The following is a 9,768-nucleotide window of genomic DNA, read 5'->3' as shown; positions in this document are numbered from 1 at the left end:
TTCTTTGGATTTGGGTTTACACTAGTGTCATAGTTTTTAATAACCCATGCATTAACATAGAGCTCTTGCACCATTAGAATCCCAGCATCTTGAATGGGATTAGTTAGGACTTCCCAACCTCTTCTCCGGTTCTCTCTTCGGATTTCTGGATACTCATTCTTATTGAGTCTGAAAGGGACCTTAGGGATCACTTTCTTCTCTGCCACTACTTCATAGAAGTGGTCTTGGTGGGCTTTGGTGATGAATCTCTCCATCTCCCAATATTCAGAGGTGGCGGCTACTGCCTTTCCTTTCCTCTTTCTAGAGGATTCTCCAACCTTGGGTGCCATTAGTGGGAGTGGAAAGAAAAAAGCTAGGCTTTTCCAACACCAAACTTAAAACTTTGCTCATCCTCGAGAAAAAATAAAGAAGAGTGAAGAATGGATTAGTAGAAGAAGAAAATAGATTGAGATAGAGGGAGAGAGAGGGCTCGGCCATGGGACTTATGAGTGTATGAGAGGTGTGTGTATGAAGGGTTATGAAGAGGGGTATTGATGATTGAAAAATTGATGGTTTAGAATTTCACTAATGAAGTCTTGTTTTAAAGTATAGTTTCTAAACCAATCAATAATCCTTTCATACAAAAATTTTGTTTGTCACAAGTACAAACCCCTAAAATTATAAACCGAAGTATTGAACCTCGGGTCGTTCTCCCTAGGAATTGCGATAAAGTGTCTTGTTATTGGTTATGGAGTATGTTTTCGGGTTTTTGAGATAATGGACAAGAAATATAAATGGAAAAGGAAATAAACTAAGAAAAAGGTCTTGGCAAGGTGTGGTGGTCAAGGATCTCCATCCTAATCACTAACCACAACATGAGAACTGGCAAGGATCAATCCCATTAAGTCATCCTCTAACTAGTAGTAAAGGAAAGTCAAATGAGCTATATCAATCCAAGTCCATAAGTCCTAGTTCTCCACCAATTCAATTAGTGAGATCTAGAGTTAATGGCTCCCAATCATCAATTCCTTGGACATTAGTAACTCAAGAGTTCCTAAGTTACCTTCCCAAGCCAAGAGCATAAAATTCTACTCTAACATCCTTCCAAGCATTTCATCAAACACTTGGAAGGCATAAAAGGAAAATATAGAAAATCTACAACAAGAATGAATTCTAACAACAATTGGATGCAAAGAATTAACAACAACAATTAAAGAAAACAAGATCTACATGAATTACCTCAAATTGTATTAAAGGAAAATAGAAGGAACAAGAGTATATCTACAATAAAATATAGAAGCAACATAAAGGAAATTACAACAAAAGAATAGAAGAATGATGATTGAAACAACAAAGAATTGAGAAGAAGAAGTAGAAGGAAGCATGAATTAAACCCTAGATCTAAGAGCTAAACCTAATCCTAATCCTAATCCTAGAGAGAAGTGAGAGCTTCTCTCTCTAAAACTAACTAAAACTAATCCTAATGTGTATAATGGTGTGAAGTTGTGTTCCCCTTCAATCCTTGGTCTTTTAAAGCTTTTTCCGCCAAAAACCCAGCTCTAAATGGGGCCAGAAATCCTCCAAAATCGCCAGGCACGAGTTCTTCTTTAAAAATCACGTGCGGCCTTCGGCGCGTACGTGCACAGGTCGCGTACGTGTCCCTAGAGTATTTCGCAATTCGCGCGCAGGCGCATAGTGTGCGCGCACGTCCATGGGCTTTTTCCAAATCTTTGGCTTTTCATGATTTCTCCACTTTGCATGCTTTCCTCTTCACCCCTTTGATCCATTCCTAGCCTTTTCAACCTGAAATCACTTAACAAACAAATCAAGGCATCTAGTGGAATCAAAGGTGAATTAAATTTAGCTAATTAAAGGCCTAGAAAGCATGTTTTAACATTTAAGTACAAATTAAGAGACAATCATGAAACCATGATATTTCATTGAATAAATATGGGTAAAAGGTCATAAAATCCCCTAAAATCAATACAAGATAAACCCTACAAATGGGGGTTTATCAGGTATTTATAGGAGTGGGTTAGGGTTGGGTTCGGCCATGGGTAGGTTATTGGGAAGGAAATTTGATTTTGAAGTGGGTGGAGGTTGGTGGGAGTTATGATGGTTTTGGGAAAGTGATATGGATGTGATTGGGATAGGATTTATAGGGAAGTGTGTATGGGGAAGTGTGAAAGTAAGTGGGATAGGTAAAGATGTTGTGGGACCCACTGGTCTTGAGAGGCTAAGGAATTCAGATTCCTTGCCCTCTGCACTAGCATTTAAACGCCCAGGGTCTGCTCCCTGGCTGGCGTTCAACGCCAGCAATGCTGCCCATTTGGGGCGCTGAACGCCCAGGGTCTGCTCCCTGGCTGGCGTTCAACTTCAACAACACTCCATCCAGAGTGTTCTGTTTTTACTGCCTTAACATTTCTGTCTCTATTCTGACTGCTGCATATGGTCATGAACCTAAATAAACTTAAAGAAAAAAATGAAAGAAAATAAAAGTAATTAATAAAGGTTGGGTTGCCTCCTAACAAGCGCTTATTTAACGTCATTAGCTTGACGGTTAGCTCCTTACAAAGGTGAGTATGGGCTCAGGAATTCACCCCTTACAGTGCACTTTCTTCCTCTCTTCTCATGAATGAGCTCCACATGCTCTAGAGATAGGATACAACTCACTGTATGTGGTATAACTACTTTTTTAGTGAAGACAACTTTCTTGCCAGGTGAGAGGCTTTCAGTTGGGACTTTCTTGTCCTTCCAGCCTTTAGGTACTTGCGTCCTATTACCTTTATTCTTAGAGCTTATTGATGGTTGCCCAACACCAAACTTAGAATTGATGTTTGGGGACTCTGTAAAGCTCTGCACAGAAAGAGAGGGTTGGAACACTAAGTGTTGCACAGTTATCTCTCTTTTATTAGACGGAGAATTAGGATGAGGCATCTTGAAAAAGATGTGATCTTCCCCTATTTTGTAGAGTCAGTTCTCCCTTAGCCACATTAATGATAGCGTTGGCAGTGGCTAAGAAAGGTCTTCTAAGAATGACAGAGTTATCTTCATCCTCTCTTATGTCCAAGACTATGAAGTTTGCAGGGATGTAGTGGTCTTCAACCTTTACCAAGACATCCTCTACTAAGCCATATGGCTTCTTTATTGTCTTCTCTGCTGATGAATCCTTATTTGATGATATATTTTGGCTATAATTGGATGTATTTCATCACATAAACACCCACTTATTCACCAAGATAGCATACTTTTGTGTTTTCTCTCTAGATTGTACTTAAATGCGAAAACATGCTCTTTTGTGCTTAGTTTGACTAATTTTATTCTATTTACCTTCCATTCGATACCTTGATGTTATTTGTGAGTGATTTTAGATAAATAAGGTAGGAAAGGCTTAGTGGGAATGGAAGAGGAGCATGCAATTGGGAGAAACCATGAAGAAAACAAAGGAGGAGAGCTCAGCCATGCGTGCGTGCGCACAAGGATGCGTGCGTACGCACAAAAAGGAAATCAGCATGCGTGCATGCGCACAACCACCTTTGCGTACGCACAGGAACCCAAGCAGAGTGAATCCAGAGCATTGCAAAGAGTGCGTGCGCACAATGGGTTGTGTGCACGCACAAGTGCAAATTCGGCGAAGTGTGCGGATGCACATATCTGTGCGTCTGCACAGGTACCAGTGCGTGCCTTCCTTAAAAATGCACGTGACTCACAATTTTCGGGCTCTTTTGGCCCATTTCTAAAGGCTTGGATGCTAAAATCAGAGGCTATATGAAAGGGAAATGAAGCCATATGAAGGCATTAGGACTTAGATTTTATTTTCCATAGTTTTACATAGTAGGAGTAGGAGTAGTGTAGATTAGGAAATTCTCTCTTAGGTTTAATTAGGGTTTGTAGCATTTTATACTTCAAGTTTGATTTTGGATTATAGCAATTGCATTGTAAGTATTTCTTTAATTCTCTCTTTTATGACATTACTTGTTCTACACTTTCTTATATTTTCATTTCTCTTGCCAATTTATATAGTTTTGCAATTTTGGATTTCTAGTTGTTTAATTTGATGTTTGATGGCTTTAATATGTTTGTTTGAGTTGCCTTTATTGATTTTGATCATTTATTGTTCATAGATTTCATCAATTTCTCAATTTTGCCATGTTTTATGTTTATACCCACTATATGTTTGATAAAATGCCAATTTTGATTATGGGGTAGTTTTCACCCTTTGGCTTGGGGAAAATGAGTCTATGGATTATTAGAGCCATAATGTCCAACATTTAGTGATAATTCTTGGGAAGTTAGTTGAATCTTGTTTCCATTAAAGCTAGCCTTTTATCAATTAGTTTGGTAAGTTGGTTAGAACTTATGGATTAAGGTCAATTATGCTTGCTTGACTTACTCCTCGATGTTTGGGGTTAACTAGGCGAGATTAATCCATCATAATTATCATAGTTGTTGTTATGGCAACGAAGGGATTCCATAACTCATCCCAAGCCAAGGTTTCATTTATGTTTTAAACCACTTTTCCATCAATTTTGAGTCTTACTTGTTTATATCACATACATAGTTCTTTTGTTCTTTCATTAGTTTATTAATTGCAAATTTTGTCTAGTTCTTTTATCTCTTTATTTGTTTGCTTCCTTATCACTGAAAACCCTTTTGATCTTCACAACCAATTTTATGCACTCCTTGTCACTAGTTCCTAGGGAGAACGACCCGGGAGTCTAAATACTCTCGGTTTATATATTTGCTTTAAATTGTGACAATATTTAGAATAATAATTTGACTATTGGCTAATTGTTGGTGATGCACGGAAACTTGTCTCTCAACAAATTTCCCTTCGGCAAGTATACCGAATTGTCGTCAAGTAATAACTCACAAAAAGAGTGAGGTCGAATCCCACAGGGATTAACGAATTAAGCAATCAATTGTTAATTGATTATCCTAGTTAGACAGTTCAGATTTGGATGATGAGTAGCAGGAATTGTAAATGGCATAAAAGTAAAGAAAGCAATAAAGTGCAGAAAAGTAAAATGGCAAGAAAATTAAATGTAAGAACTAAAAATAAAATGAACATTGGGATCAAGAGATATTGCAATCCTCCAGATCAAGTTCATTCTCATCTCTTCCTCAATCAATGCATTCATTGATCTCCTTGGCAATCTTAAGTGATTGGATCCCAAATCCTTGGCAATCCAATCTATCTAAGCTTGAACAATTTCCCAATTCCTTGATTTAATTGCTCATGGGAAGAGATGAAGTTTGGTCACTGATTATACCACACACATTCATAAATCAAAGTATTGGTAGGATTAAATGTCACAATATCCATCCAACCCCCAACCTAATCCAATGTGAGAGAGCATTTCTAGCATGATCTCCTCATTCCTCTTCCAAGGTTCAGAGGAAATCCAAGTATGTGCAATTTCTTTTCCGAGACAATTACCCAATTGGATGAAGATCGAAAGCTCTCCAGTAAAATCAAGAGAAAAGAAAGAAGAAGAAGAATAAGAACTACAATTGATCCATTGAATCACAATAGAGCTCTCTAACCCAATGAAAAGAGTTAGTTGATCATTGCTCTACCAAAATAGAAAAGAAAGAAAGTGCAGAAAAGTAAAGATGAAGATTAAAACTAAAATTGAAACTTCAAAATTCATCAATGAAAAGTACAAAGAAAAGAAAGAGAAGGAAAAGTATGTGAGGGGAGGGAGTCCGAAGACCCCTTTTCAATCCCCCAATTCCAGAATGTCTTGAATGTAAAAACTAAGGCCTTTATATAGGCTCTCCTAAATTACAAAATGAAATGAAATTAAAAGCAAATTACAATTAAATGAAAATTTCTATTCTAGATGCTTCTTGTGACCTTGATTGGTTAACACTTGTGGGCTTGATTCCTTGAGGTTGGGTGGTCCTTGTAAGTGAATCAAGTTGAGGTCCAGGTGCTAATGTCAGTGCTAACGTTAGCCACACTAACGCTACAAGTGTGGTGTTAATGCTGAAGTTAGTGTGGCTAACGTCACACTTGCTACCCAGTTGGTATTTTTCGGGGTTTAAAAGATGCCTCTGATTTGTGCTCCAATTTCATGCCCATTATAGAGTATTATATGTCGTTGGAAAGCTCTGAATATCAGCTTTCTAACGGAACTGAAATCACCTCAATTGGACCTCTGTAACTCAAGTTATTGGAAAAAGCGAGTCACAATAACGTTAGCGATCAGGGGCTTAATATTGCCAGGTTCTGGAGCTCAAACTTAATGTTCACCCCATATTATTATATATTTTTGGAAAGCCCTTTATGTATACTTTCCAATGCCTTTGAAAGCGCATCATTTGAAGCTCTACAGCTCGAGTTACACTTCTTGGAAGGTGAAGAGGTCAGCTGGCCTTACTACAGGTTGATACCATGTTCATCTTTGCACTTTCGGGGCAGGTTTTCTCCCTCAAATTCAGTGTCCACCATGTAGTTCCATATATGCTTGGAAAGATCTGGAATCCTACTTTCCAATGCCATTAGAATCACATCATTTGGAGCTTTGTGGCTCAAGTTACTCTTGTTTGAAGAAGGCATGGTTAGGCTACCAGGTGAGACTTTTGCCCACGTTAATGTCCACGTTAGTGTAACTAACGTGGCCATTAACGTGGGTCTTCCTTTGCTTCGCAAATATTAGTGGCACTCACTTTTTTCACTAACGTTGGCGCTTCCCTTTCCTTCCATGTTAGTTCCCACGTTAATGTAACTAACGTGGAAGTTAACGTGGGTCTTCTTTTGCTTCGCTAGTGTTATTGGCACTCACTTTTGCCAATAACGTTGTTCCTTCTTCAAAGTTAATGCCATTAACTTTCTCACTAACGTTGGGGCTTCTCTTTTCTTCCACGTTAGCTCCCACGTTAATGTAACTAGCGTGAAAACTAACGTGGGTCTTCTTGCCCTTCACTAACGTTAGTGGCGTTAACGTTCTCACTAACTTTCCAAGCTTTCCTTCCTTCCACTTTAATGGCCACGTTAGTGGCATTAACGTAGCCACTAACGTGGCTCTTCTCTGCTTCTTGTTACCTGAAATCAATCAAACAAAGTACATCAAAGTCTTGCTCTTAATCATGAGATCATGCATAATCTATTTTATCATTCAATTCATGCATAATTCTCATAAAATTATTCAAAATTCACAATGTTTGCTTGAATCATAGTATGAATGCATTTTCAACTAAATACTTTCTTATTTCCTAAGAAAATGCATGAAACCAACCTAAAATATACAAAAAATGGCTAGTAAAACTAGCCATGATGCCCTGACATCAGTTGGTTCGGAGCTGTACTTGCAACGAAGATCTATTTTGAGAAAATCCTAACCTACAATTTGGTCTTTGTCAATTTTTTTTTTTGGATTTTTCTATTTTGGATTTTTTTTTGTTCTATCTCTCTTCTATGTTCCACAAAATATCATTCAAGAAAGTTTGAAAAAAATAATTTTCCAAATCAATTCTATAGAATTCCCTAAAAACAAAATTCTTGGAAAATCCTTGTTATTTTTCACCAAAATTATTTCCTATATGTGTATGTATGTTGTGATGGATGCAAATTTGTCAAAATTTTCTAGTTCTATTCCTAATTTTCAACATCCAAAATTAACATGAATAATTAGGACAAAATTGAACTAGGTGCTATACTATTCACAACATCCAATCACAACTTCTATCTATAAGATATATACTAAGAAAAAGATGCAAAAAATGCAACATGAAATAGCTAGAAATAAACTATCCATAAGCTAAAATATATATACCAGAAGAAAGATGCAATGCAACAATCAAAAGCTATCTAAATATCTACAAGAATCATAATAAAAGAAAACAAAAATAAAGTACAAAGTGTTTGGAAAAGAAAGTTTACGCCGAAAATGATGAATCCTCCCCCACCTTAGGCTTTGTACGGTCCTTCGTGCACGAACATAATCTGGGGAGAATGTCTCTCAAGTTCCTCCACCTTTAGTTGGCGGATGCGGGGGTTCCGGGTGGCTGTATACACAAGTAAACAACAATTGAGGAAAAGATCATATGAGTGTGGTATGATAAAAGATAATGTGTGTATTCTAAGTGTGCGCACACTTTAGAACAGACACATTAGCCGTGTAAAGCGGTATCCACACAATCGAAATAAATAGCATACGTTCCTCAATTAAATTGCCTAGGTTGCAAGTAAAGAATAAGCAAAACTTAAGGTACAAGCAACCCTAGGTAAGCACAAAAGTGAATTGAGTATTTGATATTGGATATTGAAATTGTGCAAGTGAAGGCTCAAAATTGGTATAAAATGACACAATAAACAACAACCAATCCATTGGTGAAAAGAAAGCCACTTATTCATCATGAAACATTCAGAACAAGTCACATGGTAAAGATACTTGTTACAAAAAGTGATAAGCGTGATAAGAATCAAGCTAAGTCACTCAAACAAATGCAAAGCATTAACAAGGAGTAAGTACTGGTCATGTGATGAATTTAATATGAAAATCATGATGAACAAGTAAGTTTCAACTCAATTCACTTAATTCAATGCACTTATATAATTTGTCCTAGTGGTACAATCAAAACACGAATTATCAAACCCACTAGGTACTAGTAATTCAAGGCAAAGTATAAGTGCATTGGTTTAAACTTCAAGTGACAAGCAACCCATTCAACATAAAGCGACACTTGCAACTTATTCAATAACAACTAGAGTAAAACTAACATAATTACTAAAACAAAGAAAAGATGCAATAAAAACGAAGTAAAACAAGTAGAGAAACATGCAAAAAGCAAAAAAAGGAAGGGATGGAAGGGGTGGGAGTGCTTTAGGGGCTTAATTGGAAGAGAAATAAAAATTTTGCCCAAAATAGCACTTGTGCGTATGCACAGATACGTGTGCGTATGCACACTTCGTGAAACATGGGAGGTATGTGCTCGCACAAGTTATGCGAATGCTCTGAACAGAAGGAGGTGTAAGATGTGTGCGTACGCACAAGTGTATGCGCACGCACAAGACATTCTCTTTTTTTTTAATATAATGGATGGATCATGTGTGCGTGCACACACATAGATGTGCGCACGCACAAGAGCGAAAAGGGGGGTTGCAGGCGCAAAAGCTGTGCTAACGCTCCCACCAGAGGAGCTGCAGCTCGCGTGTGGACGCACACGTCTGTGCGTCCGCATAGAAAGCACAAAAGGGACAGGGCGTGCGTACGCACAAGCTGGTGCGCACACACAAGTCCTAGAAAATAGGGCTGCGCGCACGCACAGAGTGCTGGCGCTGCGACCAGAGGGCATGTTAAGGTGTGTGCGGACGCACAGGCTGGTGCGTCCGCACAGGTGGCGAAGAACACAGTTTTGTGTGCACGCAGAGCTTGGTGCGTACGCATAGATGCCCTGTTTCAGAAAATTATTTTCTTTTTAAAACCAAGGTTCCAACCCTTAGTGCATCAACATGTCAACCCAAAAACATTCAAAATATCACAAAATGATTATCCATATGCAATTCAACCAATCTAAACTCAAATTCAAACTAATCCCAAGCTAACTAAGGCAAGCAAATATGCAATAAACTAAGACTATAAGAAAAAAGAAAGAGTAAGAAAGATGTTACCATGGTGGGGTGTCTCCCACCTAGCACTTTGGTTTATAGTCCTAAGTTGAACTTTTTGTGGAGACTTTTGCTAGGGTGGCTTGTGTTTCCACTCCTCCTTGAACCTCCATCCAAGCTTGCACTTAGAGGATCCTCCGGGATCCCATATTCTAGGCATCTAATCACCTTCT

This window comes from Arachis ipaensis, chromosome B10 (genome assembly GCF_000816755.2).
Source record: "Arachis ipaensis cultivar K30076 chromosome B10, Araip1.1, whole genome shotgun sequence".
Taxonomy (NCBI): domain Eukaryota; kingdom Viridiplantae; phylum Streptophyta; class Magnoliopsida; order Fabales; family Fabaceae; genus Arachis; species Arachis ipaensis.
Note: the sequence above shows the minus strand (reverse complement) of the source record.